Source organism: Ornithodoros turicata, chromosome 1 (assembly GCF_037126465.1).
Source record: "Ornithodoros turicata isolate Travis chromosome 1, ASM3712646v1, whole genome shotgun sequence".
In the NCBI taxonomy this organism is placed as follows: Eukaryota; Metazoa; Arthropoda; class Arachnida; order Ixodida; family Argasidae; genus Ornithodoros; species Ornithodoros turicata.
The window spans coordinates 160,319,500-160,333,598 of NC_088201.1; the positions used below are offsets into that span (position 1 = coordinate 160,319,500).

At 45.3% G+C, this 14,099-nt stretch overlaps 1 protein-coding gene across 1 annotated transcript in view; it reads left to right on the forward strand.

Moving 5' to 3' along the window:
• The window catches only part of LOC135388359 (uncharacterized), a 74,022-nt gene that overhangs the window by 57,101 nt on the left and 2,822 nt on the right, over positions 1-14,099 (forward strand). The window lies entirely within an intron of this gene.

Sequence of the window (14,099 nt, forward strand, 5' to 3'; positions counted from 1 at the left end):
TGGCACATTGCATGCTCACGTTGAGCGATCACATCCCTATGTGGACATTTCCTTCCTGCCTTTCTTTCAAACTGATAGCGCATTTCGAGGTATCGTCAAAGCGTTTGTGCTATTGGCATCTGTTCACGATCAGGGAGTAGAGGACTTGCGACAATATTTAATGAACCACCTCCACAATATAATTGCTATTTTGCGAGCGCAAAGAATACCCTTTAGGTTTTGCATTTGTTCTGACGTTCTAATGATGAAAGAAAATCGAGGGGATGTAACCGCACACATAGCTCATTTTATGGCGCTTGCTCGCGAAGTCCACAGCTATGGAGCTATCGTAAATACTTTGATGGATGTGATTCAGGAGTCCACTGGGCGCGTTGAAAATTACCAGCGCGAGGGTAGTGGGTTTGTATCCACTGACGTCCAAAAAGTTCAAATGTGTATTTCCGCTGTGAAAACTAAAAAATTCGGGTGCAATGGGGTACTTCCCACAAATTTGGCTAAACGCAGAAACGTGTTAACGAATGTCCCTTTACCAGAGCGTAAGGAGGGCGAGTGCTTTAAATACAATACGCTCGCCCTCTTGCACCCGCAGGAAAGGAACCGATGGAAAAAATATGAAAATTATGCAACAGAGTACTGGTGGCCTAGTCACTTCCCTGTATCCTTCTCTGATCTTGACGAATTTGAAAACCAAAACAAGATTTCCGTCTACGTGTACGCGTACGTCGATCAGGGAGTACATGTGTCGCGACCCCCAAAACTAGAATGGGAAAAGAAAATTCACTTGTTGGAAGTAGATGAGCATTTTTTTGGAATTAAGTCCCTCGAACGCTTGTTGACAACAAGAAGTAACCATTTCGTATGCGAACGCTGTACACGCTCTTTCGTGAAGGAAGAGAGCATGGCGAAACATCGACGCCTTTGCACGGATGTGAACGAAATCCTGTTGGAATTTTGCGAGCCGGGAAAAAAATTTGTAGAGTTTACTAAAATACAGTACATGCAGCAGTACAACTACGTCGTTGCGTTGGACACTGAGAGCGTACTCGCACCCAGTGGTGTTGGCATGCAACGTCACATTACCTCTAGCTTCTGTGCTGTGCTCGTGCGTACCCACGACTCAAAGGTGATGCGCATTAGAACACACCATGGGGAAGATGCGGCAAAGCAGTGTGTGAAGGCGCTCATGGAAATGCGTGATGAAATGATTGCCTTGAACGCCTGCCCCGCTGTAATGGTGCTGAGCGACGAACAACAAGCCAAGCACAGAGCTGCCACCCACTGTGCATACTGTAAACGGGAATTCGCGAAAGACCTACCTAGTGTCCGGCATCATGATCATTCGAAGCATTATACTGCGGGTGAGACAAATTATATCGCAACACTGTGCAACCCCTGTAACGTCGCGTGCACTACCAGAGAAAAATTGCCGATCATGGTCCACAATTTGTCTTATGATTTGGCTGGACTGTTACGGGAATTTCACGTTCTCGGGTGGAAGCGACCTCCCTTCATTGTGGCCAGCTCCATGGAAAAAATCCGTTCGTTTGAAATTGGTACCTTCCTCTTCAGAGATACCATGCAGTACCTAAATTCATCACTTGGGGAGCTTGTGGAAACCGTCAAATCCATGGGGGGTGCAGAGGCGTTTCAATGCTTGAAGCAGGTATTTGGAGACGACTACAAAATTTTGCTTCGTAAAGGTGTGTTCCCTTACAGTTACCTTAGTTCTTTTGCAGTGTACGACGAGTTGAGTCTCCCAGAAAAATCCGCTTTTCGAAATGATCTAACTGGGGAAGATGTAAGCGACGAGGACTACCAGTACGCTGTGCATGTATTTGAGCATTTTGGGTGCTCGAGTTTACGGGATTATAACACGTTGTACCTGAAGACGGATGCCCTCTTCCATGCAGACATAATGCAGCACTTCCGACGCCTGTGCTACAGCACACGCGGATTGGAATTGCTTCATTGCGTTTCTCTGGCATCCTATTCGTGGCAATGCGCGTTAAATTATACGAATGCAAAATTGGAATTGATTACCGATGAGGAAATGTACAGAACCATCGAATCGGGCGTTAGAGGCGGGCTCTGTCAGGCGAGCAGGCGTCATTTGCGTGCCAATAACCCTCTGTATAGCGGCTATGATCCTGATAAAGAGGAGGTGTACATATCATACATAGATTGCAACAATCTTTACGGATTTAGTATGATAAAGCACCTCCCTGTCAGTGATTTCGAATGGGTCGAGGATTTTAGCTCCGTGGATTTTATGCGTCACCCCACGGAATCGGAGGTGGGGTATGTGTACGTATGTGACTTGGAGTATCCAAAATCTATCCACACTCTAACGAGGTACTTCCCCCTGGCTCCCGAGAAGGCAGTCATCCCAAAGGAATGGCTCTCGCCATTCCAGCGAGGGCTTCTCTAACAATTAATGTATCAGCCTGCTAACAGCAAAAAGCTGTTGCTCACGTGCAAGGACAAGGTCGAGTACGTCGTTCATTACGCGTTGCTCGCACTCTATTGCAGATTGGGCATGAGGGTGACGAAAATTCACCGAATTCTAAAATTTCGTCAAGCACCATTCCTGCGTCCCTACATCGAGGACAATGTTGCCAGACGCGTTGCCTCGTGTACGACTTTCGAAAAAAACTTCTACAAACTCTCAAATAATGCAGTCTTTGGGAGAACACTTTTAAATAAATTTAACATGCGTGATATTCGAGTAGCCTTCGATGAGGAGACGGCGAGTCGCCTCGGGAGTCGGGCAGAATGCGTGCGGATGGAAATTTTGTCCCCAGATTGTGTCATGTACGAAATGCGCAAAAGAAAAGTGCGATGCGATTTCCCGCTCCAAATTGGGTTTACGATTTTAGAACTCAGTAAATTAACCATGTACTCATTCTACTACGAAACCTTCTTGAGCAAGCTCACTTGTCCGGTGATTACCTGCTACTTTGACACGGATTCTTTGATCCTCGGCCTATTCTGCAAGGACTACGAAGATCAGTTACGAGCGATCGCCGACGACCACTTAGATCTGTCTTCCTTCGATCAGGATCATCCACTGTACAGTGAAAAGAATCGTGGAAGGCATGGGGCATTCAAAAGCGAAACTGGTAGTGTACCTATTGAGGAAGTAGTTTGTTTGAAAGCTAAAATGTACTCCATCAAATTAGCTGGAGGAAGGCAAATTGCAAGAGCTAAAGGGGTCAAAAAGAATATTGTACGCAAGCACCTCCTCCATGAGACGTACTGCAATACCTTGTTCAATCACACGAGCGTATCGAACGAACAAGTATCGATCGTTGGAAAGAAGCAGTGTATGTACACCATCAGAAATGTCAAAAGAAGTCTGATGGCATACGACGACAAGAGATACCTGTGCAATGACATCGACTCCTATCCTTATGGAAGCTATGAATATGGTAAGTTTAAGTGGGTGATATAACTAGTGAAGCTCATAATGTTATTTTTTGCTTCAGAAGATGTGCAGGAAGAGAATTAATGCTTCTGTCACATGCTGTTTTCTCCTGCGGTTTGCCTCTGGGTCATGGACAGAGAGGGATGAGTGCCTGAGTGATCCACATAGTACCTATGTGAAGAACACTATGGATGTTAGCGGAGATATACAGCGTACATGGATGTGTCCCCAGGGAGAACTACAATATCTCCGAGACTGCCATGATGTACTCAATAAACATTGAAAACTATTTACCATGTTTTTGTGTGCCAACCATTGCTGAGAGTCGACGCAGGCTAAAAAAGAATGCCGCCACGGACCAATAAGCAATTTGGAGGAAATTGTGAGCTGGCCTAGAAATGAATGGGATTGACCCACGAGCGGTTGTCTATGTTGCAGCTGGAATTATGAAGCAATATGCAGTTGAAAGCGTGTGACCGAGTAACTAGAGAGTGGAAATGACAAATGAGTCTATCGAGCATGTATGACAGGAAGCCAACAAGCCAATCACTAGGTTTTAGAAATGGATGGAAGTGACCACCCCCGGACCAATAGACAGGTGAGCGATTTTGGAAGCCTATGAGCCGACTTAGAATTGAATAGAATAGATCAGTTTGGTGTCTACGAGCGAGTGAGCAGATGTTGTGGCAATTAATGGTAGCCAATCACATAGAAATTTGATGGATGAAGGGGTGGAGCTGTGACCAACCAACCAGAGGACTTAGAAGTGGTTTGACCTGGATTAGAATTAGCTGGTGGATTAGAAATTCCTAGAAATGGATTAGAAAAAAAGAGCGATTTGGAAGCCTATGAGCCAACTTAGAATTGAATAGAATAGATAATTTTGGTGTCTATGAGCGAATGAACAAATGCGGCAATGAAGGGTAGCCAATCTCATAGAAATTGGATGGATCACCATGAAGTGGTGGAGCCTGGATTAGACCTGGCTTCACCTGGATTAGAAATTCCTAGAACTGGATTAGCAAAAAGTGGCTGTTGTACGTAACGGCTCTATACTACTTATATATATATATATATATATAATGAAGAAAAATAGCATACGCTCTTTGGCTGCACATTGAACATATGTTTATAAGTCCCAAACGTCGCCACACCAGCATTGGACAGCTGTTTCGGCCTTATTGGGCCTTCATCAGCAATGCGTAGGCTGTTCAATGCTGGTGTGGCGACGTTTGGGACTTATAAACATATGTTCAACGTGCAGCCAAAGAGCGTATGCTATTTTTCTTCATTTAATACTTTACTGGCTTCGCACCGGGCTTTCAGAGGTGTGTCACTCACCCTGACGGGAGGACATCACGTTCCACGTGACCTTCCGACGCCACTCGCTCAAACGTCGCCCACCTACGCATTGCTGATGAAGGCCCAATAAGGCCGAAACAGCTGTCCGATGCTGGTGTGGCGACGTTTGGAACTTACAAACATATGTTCAACGTGCAGCCAAAGAGCGTATGCTATTTTTCTTCATTTAATACTTTACTGGCTTTGCACCGGGCTTTCAGAGGTGAGTCACTCACCCTGAGGGGAGGACATCACGTTCCACGTGACCTTCCGACGCCACTCGCTCAAACGTCGCCCACCTACGCATTGCTGATGAAGGCCCAATAAGGCCGAAACAGCTGTCCAATGCTGGTGTGGCGACGTTTGGGACTTATAAACATATGTTTAACGTGCAGCCAAAGAGCGTATGCTATTTTTCTTCATTTAATACTTTACTGGCTTCTTACCAGGCTTTCAGAGGTGAGTCACTCACCCTGACGGGAGGACATCACGTTCCACGTGACCTTCCGACGCCACTCGCTCAAACGTCGCCCACCTACGCATTGCTGATGAAGGCCCAATAAGGCCGAAACAGCTGTCCAATGCTGGTGTGGCGACGTTTGGGACTTATAAACATATGTTCAACGTGCAGCCAAAGAGCGTATGCGATTTTTCTTCATTTAATACTTTACTGGCTTCGCACCGGGCTTTCAGAGGTGAGTCACTCACCCTGACGGGAGGACATCACGTTCCACGTGACCTTCCGACGCCACTCGCTCAAACGTCGCCCACCTACGCATTGCTGATGAAGGCCCAATAAGGCCGAAACAGCTGTCCAATGCTGGTGTGGCGACGTTTGGGACTTATAAACATATGTTCAACGTGCTGCCAAAGAGCGTATGCGATTTTTCTTCATTTAATACTTTACTGGCTTCGCACCGGGCTTTCAGAGGTGAGTCACTCACCCTGACGGGAGGACATCACGTTCCACGTGACCTTCCGACGCCACTCGCTCAAACGTCGCCCACCTACGCATTGCTGATGAAGGCCCAATAAGGCCGAAACAGCTGTCCAATGCTGGTGTGGCGACGTTTGGGACTTATAAACATATGTTCAACGTGCAGCCAAAGAGCGTATGCTATTTTTCTTCATTTAATACTTTACTGGCTTCTTACCGGGCTTTCAGAGGTGAGTAACTCACCCTGACGGGAGGACATCACGTTCCACGTGACCTTCCGACGCCACTCGCTCAAACGTCGCCCACCTACGCATTGCTGATGAAGGCCCAATAAGGCCGAAACAGCTGTCCAATGCTGGTGTGGCGACGTTTGGGACTTATAAACATATGTTCAACGTGCAGCCAGAGCGTATGCTATTTTTCTTCATTTAATACTTTACTGGCTTCGCACCGGGCTTTCAGAGGTGAGTCACTCACCATGACGGGAGGACATCACGTTCCAGGTGACCTTCCGACGCCACTCGCTCAAACGTCGCCCACCTACGCATTGCTGATGAAGGCCCAATAAGGCCGAAACAGCTGTCCAATGCTGGTGTGGCGACGTTTGGGACTTATAAACATATGTTCAACGTGCAGCCAAAGAGCGTATGCTATTTTTCTTCATTTAATACTTTACTGGCTTCGCACCGGGCTTTCAGAGGTGAGTCACTCACCCTGACGGGAGGACATCACGTTCCACGTGACCTTCCGACGCCACTCGCTCAAACGTCGCCCACCTACGCATTGCTGATGAAGGCCCAATAAGGCCGAAACAGCTGTCCAATGCTGGTGTGGTGACGTTTGGGACTTATAAACACACACATATATATATATATATATATAAGTTCAAAAAAAGACGCGGAAACAGATTTTAGGGAAGTTAAAAACACTAGTTTATTACATGGGGAGACGTTAAAAAGTAAAATGGGCAAGGGGTCGACGTTTCGACAGTGGCACTGTCTTCGTCAGGACAAAAGATGTGTAGCTGATTACACATTTCTTAAATAGGTTTGCTACATGACGTCATAATCGGTACGGGCACGCCACAGGCGTGTGTCAGTGAGTCAGATTCGGGAATATTCCAGAAGGTCAAGTCCGGGTGGTGACGTCATTCGCCGTAGCTCACTGTCCGCTTTGAGGAAAATTCCGGGCAGGGTGAGCGCTGCTTCAAACTTTGCTGAAAAAGAAAAAAAAAAGAAAGAAAGAAAAACAGAAGGGAAACGAAAAGGAGGAAAGTGTAGCTCATCTAGGCGACCAAATTTCTTACCGTTGAAAGTGCTCCCAGATCTTCGTTAATGGTTGATTGGAATTTGTAAATGAGATAAGATTCGCGTTGTTCCCTGCACCGATCTGAGCTAAAATTTGACTGGAGAATAAAAAGTGACACGTTATTTAGTGAATGACCTGGTTGTTTGAAATGGTTAGAGACCGGGAGGTTTGGCTTTTTGGTAACGTCAGATCGGTGGTTGTTGAACCTGATCCGAAATGGTGTTTTAGTCTGACCTACGTATTGTGCTTGGCACATGCCGCACTGAATGACATAAATTACGTTAGATGAATTACAGTCGAAGTCACCATTAATTTTGACGGAAAAATTGGAATTAGTACTTTTAAGTACTTGGGTGCTTTGCATTAATTTGCATATTTGACACCTTCGACCATCGCACGGGTGACAGCCGTTTCCTGGATGCGCTGCTTTGCTAACTTTTGAGCTAACTAGATTATCGTGCAGGTTGCGCCCGCGCCTGTACGTTACCCGCGGTGGCTGAGGGAAAATTTGTCCCATGCGCTCTGATTGGAGAAGGATACTATGATGACGGTTTAGTATATTGTTAACGCTTGGAATATTGCTGCTAAATGTTAAGATGAGGTTTACGGAACCATTATCTAACACGCGTTTGTGGTTTTCGAACAGGGATTTGCGATCTGCTTTGCGGGCTTTGTTTAGAGCGTCGTCAACTAAGCTAGGTGGAAATTGACGACCAATGAATGTTGACCTAAGTTGAGCTAGATTTCTGTCCAAGTCATCGTCACTGGAACAGATTCGCCTGTATCGAAGTGCTTGGCTGTAAGGGATGGCAAGTTTAGTATGACGCGGGTGACAACTGTTAAATGCTAGATACTGTTGAGAGTCCGTAGGTTTACGGAACAGGTTTGTGGACAAGGCCCCGTTGGTTAACTTTACTTGGACATCGAGAAAGTTAACAGTTAAAGGGGAATAAGACTGGGTGAACTTGATGGCCGGATGTGCTTTGTTAAAGTCGCTGATAAATGTGATTAGGTCATCTTCTGAGTGTGGCCACACCATGAAGATGTCGTCGAGGAATCGCTTGTAAAGCGTGGGCTTCTTCAGGCGCTTAGACAGAAATTCTTCCTCTAGAGCTCCCATAAATATATTTGCATAGTTAGGTGCCATTTTTGTACCCATAGCCGTGCCATGAACTTGCAAGTAGTGCTTACCGTCAAATTCGAAGTTGTTATTTTTCAGAATAAGATTGAGAAATGTGCATAGGACACAAGGATCGTATGAGGTATCAGAATATTTTGAAAATGCCCTTTCAGCTGCAGCAATGCCATCCTCGTGGGGGATGTTAGTATATAGAGAGGAAACGTCTAGCGTGACTAGCAAACTGGAAGAAGGAGGCTGACATTCACTTAGAACTTGAAGAAAGTGATTGGTGTCCTTAATGTAGGATGGTAGTTTAGGAGGTATATCTTTAAGAAGGTGGTCAACAAAGCTTGAAATGTTCTCGGTAGCTGTACCGTTGCATGAAACTATTGGGCGCCCTGGATTTCCAGGTTTATAAATTTTAGGCAGCATATAAAACCTGCCCGCTGCGGGGTCTTTGGGGAGTAGATAATCGTATAGGGTGGAATCTATCTTTTTACTTGCTTTTAGATCTTCTAGACTGCGGATAATATAAGCCGTAATTTCCTCTGTAGGGTCAGCCTCGAGGAGTTTGTAGAACGATGCGCACGATAATTGCCGGATACCTTCGTTAATGTAGTTTTCTTTGTCCATTACTACGATTGCACCACCTTTATCAGCTTTTTTAATGACTATGTCACTGCGGTCCCGAAGTTCAGAAAGGCTGCGCTGCTCAGCCGGTGTTAGAGTTGGCTTCGATTTGCTGTTGTATGATTTATTGTAAGCGTTAATGATATCTTTTTAAACTGCACGGATGTACATGTCCAGAGCCTTTTCACGGTTAGCCTCTGGCGTAAAGTTGGAAAGCGGTTTAAATGGGTTGGAATCTGACTTAGGTTTGTCATGAAAGTATTCCTTCAGGCGTAGACGGCGGGCGAAATTATCTAAGTCCAGATAAAGTTGGTATTCATCTAGCTTGTTGTTACTGGGGCAGAATGAGAGGCCACGGCTGAGTAGTGATATTTCCGAATCGGTAAGTTCGTGGGACGATAAATTAACGACGTTATGGGACTTCTGAGGTAGCATCTCTGCAGATGAGGCTGCTGGGGTGGGACCTGTTTTTCTAGCAAGTGGTTGACGATTTTGCGACGGCGTATTGGTTGTGCCTGCATTACTTATATGATCACAGTCCTGAGCTGACACACTGGGTTCAAGCGTAGCTGGAGTATTAACGTTGTCCCTGACTAGCTTCCTCCGCTTAGCATTGCGAATTGCCTCTTCCCTTTCTTTTGCGTATTGTGCTAATTCTAACTAGTGGTTGTCTGTTAAAACAGATTTACAGTCTATAGTTTTCGCCTGCTGGGATGATTGGGCTATGGCGTCCTCACAATGGGATATAAGCACTTCGATTAACGCGGCCGAAGCATTGTTGAGGATCTCATTCCACTTATTCTGATGTGCAGATTTTAGGGGAAAGGTGGGTTTAAGGTTAATGGCGAGACCCTTGGGAATTTTTTCCTGATCTTTGTAGAGTTGTAAAGTGGTGCGATGGGAATTATAGCGTGCTGATTTATCGGCTAGCTTACGAAGTTTAAAGAAAGCTTGCGTACTTGGGGGAGGTTCACTTTCAGAAGGAGAAGAGGCACGCTTACCGGTGGTTAGTCAGTCCAGCGTCGATGGTCTTGTATTCTGCCGTCGTCGTTCCAGGGCGGCTGCCTCCTGAGGGGTAGGCCACACTGGATCCGGAACAGCAGTCACGTTGGGTCGGCGTGATGGTAGGACCCGTCGAAGTCGTGGAAGCAGGTCCAGCAGGTGTCGGCTGATCATCCGAACTCCCTCGAAGTTTGGATGGTGGCCGTCAGCTGCAAGGACCTGGGTTGGTCGTCGTCGGTGGAATCCGTGGTCCAGGTAGCAGAGGTCGGTTGAGTTCCGGCAAAGCTGGACCAGTCGGCAGAATACAAGACCATCGACGCTGGACTGACTAACCGCCGGTAAGCGTGCCTCTTCTCCTTCTGAAAGTGAACCTCCCCCAAGTACGCAAGCTTTCTTTAAACTTCGTAAGCTAGCCGATAAATCAGCACGCTATAATTCCCATCGCACCACTTTACAACTCTACAAAGATCAGGACAAAATTCCCAAGGGTCTCGCCATTAACCTTAAACCCACCTTTCCCCTAAAATCTGCACATCAGAATAAGTGGAATGAGATCCTCAACAATGCTTTTGCCGCGTTAATCGAAGTGCTTATATCCCATTGTGAGGACGCCATAGCCCAATCATCCCAGCAGGCGAAAACTATAGACTGTAAATCTGTTTTAACAGACAACCACCAGTTAGAATTAGCACAATACGCAAAAGAAAGGGAAGAGGCAATTCGCAATGCTAAGCCGAGGAAGCTAGTCAGGGACAACGTTAATACTCCAGCTACGCTTGAACCCAGTGTGTCAGCTCAGGACTGTGATCATATAAGTAATGCAGGTACAACCAATACGCCGTCGCAAAATCGTCAACCGCTTGCTAGAAAAACAGGTCCCACCCCAGCAGCCTCATCTGCAGAGATGCTACCTCAGAAGTCCCATAACGTCGTTAATTTATCGTCCCACGAACTTACCGATTCGGAAATATCACTACTCAGCCGTGGCCTCTCATTCTGCCCCAGTAACAACAAGCTAGATGAATACCAACTTTATCTGGACTTAGATAATTTCGCCCGCCGTCTACGCCTGAAGGAATACTTTCATGACAAACCTAAGTCAGATTCCAACCCATTTAAACCGCTTTCCAACTTTACGCCAGAGGCTAACCGTGAAAAGGCTCTGGACATGTACATCCGTGCAGTTCAAAAAGATATCATTAACGCTTACAATAAATCATACAACAGCAAATCGAAGCCAACTCTAACACCGGCTGAGCAGCGCAGCCTTTCTGAACTTCGGGACCGCAGTGACATAGTCATTAAAAAAGCTGATAAAGGTGGTGCAATCGTAGTAATGGACAAAGAAAACTACATTAACGAAGGTATCCGGCAATTATCGTGCGCATCGTTCTACAAACTCCTCGAGGCTGACCCTACAGAGGAAATTACGGCTTATATTATCCGCAGTCTAAAAGATCTAAAAGCAAGTAAAAAGATAGATTCCACCCTATTCGATTATCTACTCCCCAAAGACCCCGCAGCGGGCAGGTTTTATATGCTCCCTAAAATCCATAAACCTGGAAATCCAGGGCGCCCAATAGTTTCATGCAACGGTACAGCTACCGAGAACATTTCAAGCTTTGTTGACCACCTTCTTAAAGATATACCTCCTAAACTACCATCCTACATTAAGGACACCAATCACTTTCTTAAAGTTCTAAGTGAATGTCAGCCTCCTTCTTCCAGTTTGCTAGTCACGCTAGACGTTTCCTCTCTATATACTAACATCCCCCACGAGGATGGCATTGCTGCAGCTGAAAGGGCATTTTCAAAATATTCTGATACCTCATACGATCCTTGTGTCCTATGCACATTTCTCAATCTTATTCTGAAAAATAACAACTTCGAATTTGACGGTAAGCACTACTTGCAAGTTCATGGCACGGCTATGGGTACAAAAATGGCACCTAACTATGCAAATATATTTATGGGAGCTCTAGAGGAAGAATTTCTGTCTAAGCGCCTGAAGAAGCCCACGCTTTACAAGCGGTTCCTCGACGACATCTTCATGGTGTGGCCACACTCAGAAGATGACCTAATCACATTTATCAGTGACTTTAACAAAGCACATCCGGCCATCAAGTTCACCCATTCTTATTCCCCTTTAACTGTTACCTTTCTCGATGTCCAAGTAAAGTTAACCAACGGGGCCTTGTCCACAAACCTGTTCCGTAAACCTACGGACTCTCAACAGTATCTAGCATTTAACAGTTGTCACCCGCGTCGTACTAAACTTGCCATCCCTTACAGCCAAGCACTTCGATACAGGCGAATCTGTTCCACTGACGATGACTTGGACAGAAATCTAGCTCAACTTAGGTCAACATTCATCGGTCGTCAATTTCCACCTAGCTTAGTTGACGACGCTCTAAACAAAGCCCGCAAAGCAGATCGCAAATCCCTGTTCGAAAACCACAAACGCGTGTTAGATAATGGTTCCGTAAACCTCATCTTAACATTTAGCAGCAATATTCCAAGCGTTAACAATATATTAAACCGTCATCATAGTATCCTTCTCCAATCAGAGCGCATGGGACAAATTTTCCCTCAGCCACCGCGGGTAACCTACAGGCGCGGGCGCAACCTGCGCGATAATCTAGTTAGCTCTAAAGTTAGCAAAGCAGCGCATCCAGGAAACGGCTGTCACCCGTGCGATGGTCGAAGGTGTCAAATATGCAAATTAATGCAAAGCACCCAAGTACTTAAAAGTACTAATTCCAATTTTTCCGTCAAAATTAATGGTGACTTCGACTGTAATTCATCTAACGTCATTTATGTCATTCAGTGCGGCATGTGCCAAGCACAATACGTAGGTCAGGCTAAAACATCATTTCGGATCAGGTTCAACAACCACCGATCTGACGTTACCAAAAAGCCAAACCTCCCGGTCTCTCGCCATTTCAAACAACCAGGTCATTCACTAAATAACGTGTCACTTTTTATTCTCCAGTCAAATTTTAGCTCAGATCGGTGCAAGGAACAACGCGAATCTTATCTCATTTACAAATTCCAATCAACCATTAACGAAGATCTGGGAGCACTTTCAACGGTAAGAAATTTGGTCGCCTAGATGAGCTACACTTTCCTCCTTTTCGTTTCCCTTCTGTTTTTCTTTCTTTCTTTTTTTTTTCTTTTTCAGCAAAGTTTGAAGCAGGGCTCACCCTGCCCGGAATTTTCCCCAAAGCGGACAGTGACCTACGGCGAATGACATCACCACCCGGACTTGACCTTCTGGAATATTCCCGAATCTGACTCACTGACAAACGCCTGTGGCGTGCCCGTACCGATTATGACGTCATGTAGCAAACCTATTTAAGAAATGTGTAATCAGCTACGCATCTTTTGTCCTGACGAAGACAGTGCCACTGTCGAAACGTCGACCCCTTGCCCATTTTACTTTTTAACGTCTCCCCATGTAATAAACTAGTGTTTTTAACTTCCCTAAAATCTGTTTCCGCGTCTTTTTTTGAACTTCTGTAAAACTTCGTGGCCGTTTGATAATCATTTTACCTCACCCTATATATATATATATATATATATAAAATGAAAAAATAGCCGGAGCTCTTTGGCTGCACGTATAGCATATGTTTGTAACTCAAACGTCGCCATGCCAGTACTGGACAGCTGTTTCGGCCTTGTTGGGCCTCATCAACAGTACGCAGGCAGGCAACGTTTGAGTGGTTGGCGTCAGAAGGTCACGTAACACGTGATTTCTCCCGTCAGGGTGAGATAACTCACTCACTCACTGAAAGCCCAGTGCTGGCATGGCGACGTTTGAGTTACAAACATATATATATATATATATATATATATATATATGTTTGTAACTCAACATATATATATTTATATATCGGTAAAGGATAAGGATATTGGCAATATATTTATTTATCTCTCATAGGTTGAAGAACCCAGTGTGGTGTTACATAAAGGAGGGGGATGTAATTATACAAGACCGATCACCAAAAGGCCTTGCTTTTGACTAGATTAAAATGTGAAGCGATTGTAACATAACAAGTGCTGCATGGTGGCGATATGATAGGTTCTCCTCACGAGTTGTTGCCATGGTTGCGGTTAGTTGAGAAACTGCATATCCAGTTAATGGCAGCAGGATCAAATTTTAATTAGGCTAGTTTGGCCAACACGCGAGCATAAAGCACAGTGTCGAAATCCCTTACAAAATAAAAAAATACTGCATCTACGTGGACCGAGAAATCAAGACAGTTTAAAATGCTGTGAGCGAATTCCACTACGTTAGTTTTGCATGAATACCCTTTTCTAAAACCATGCTAGAATTT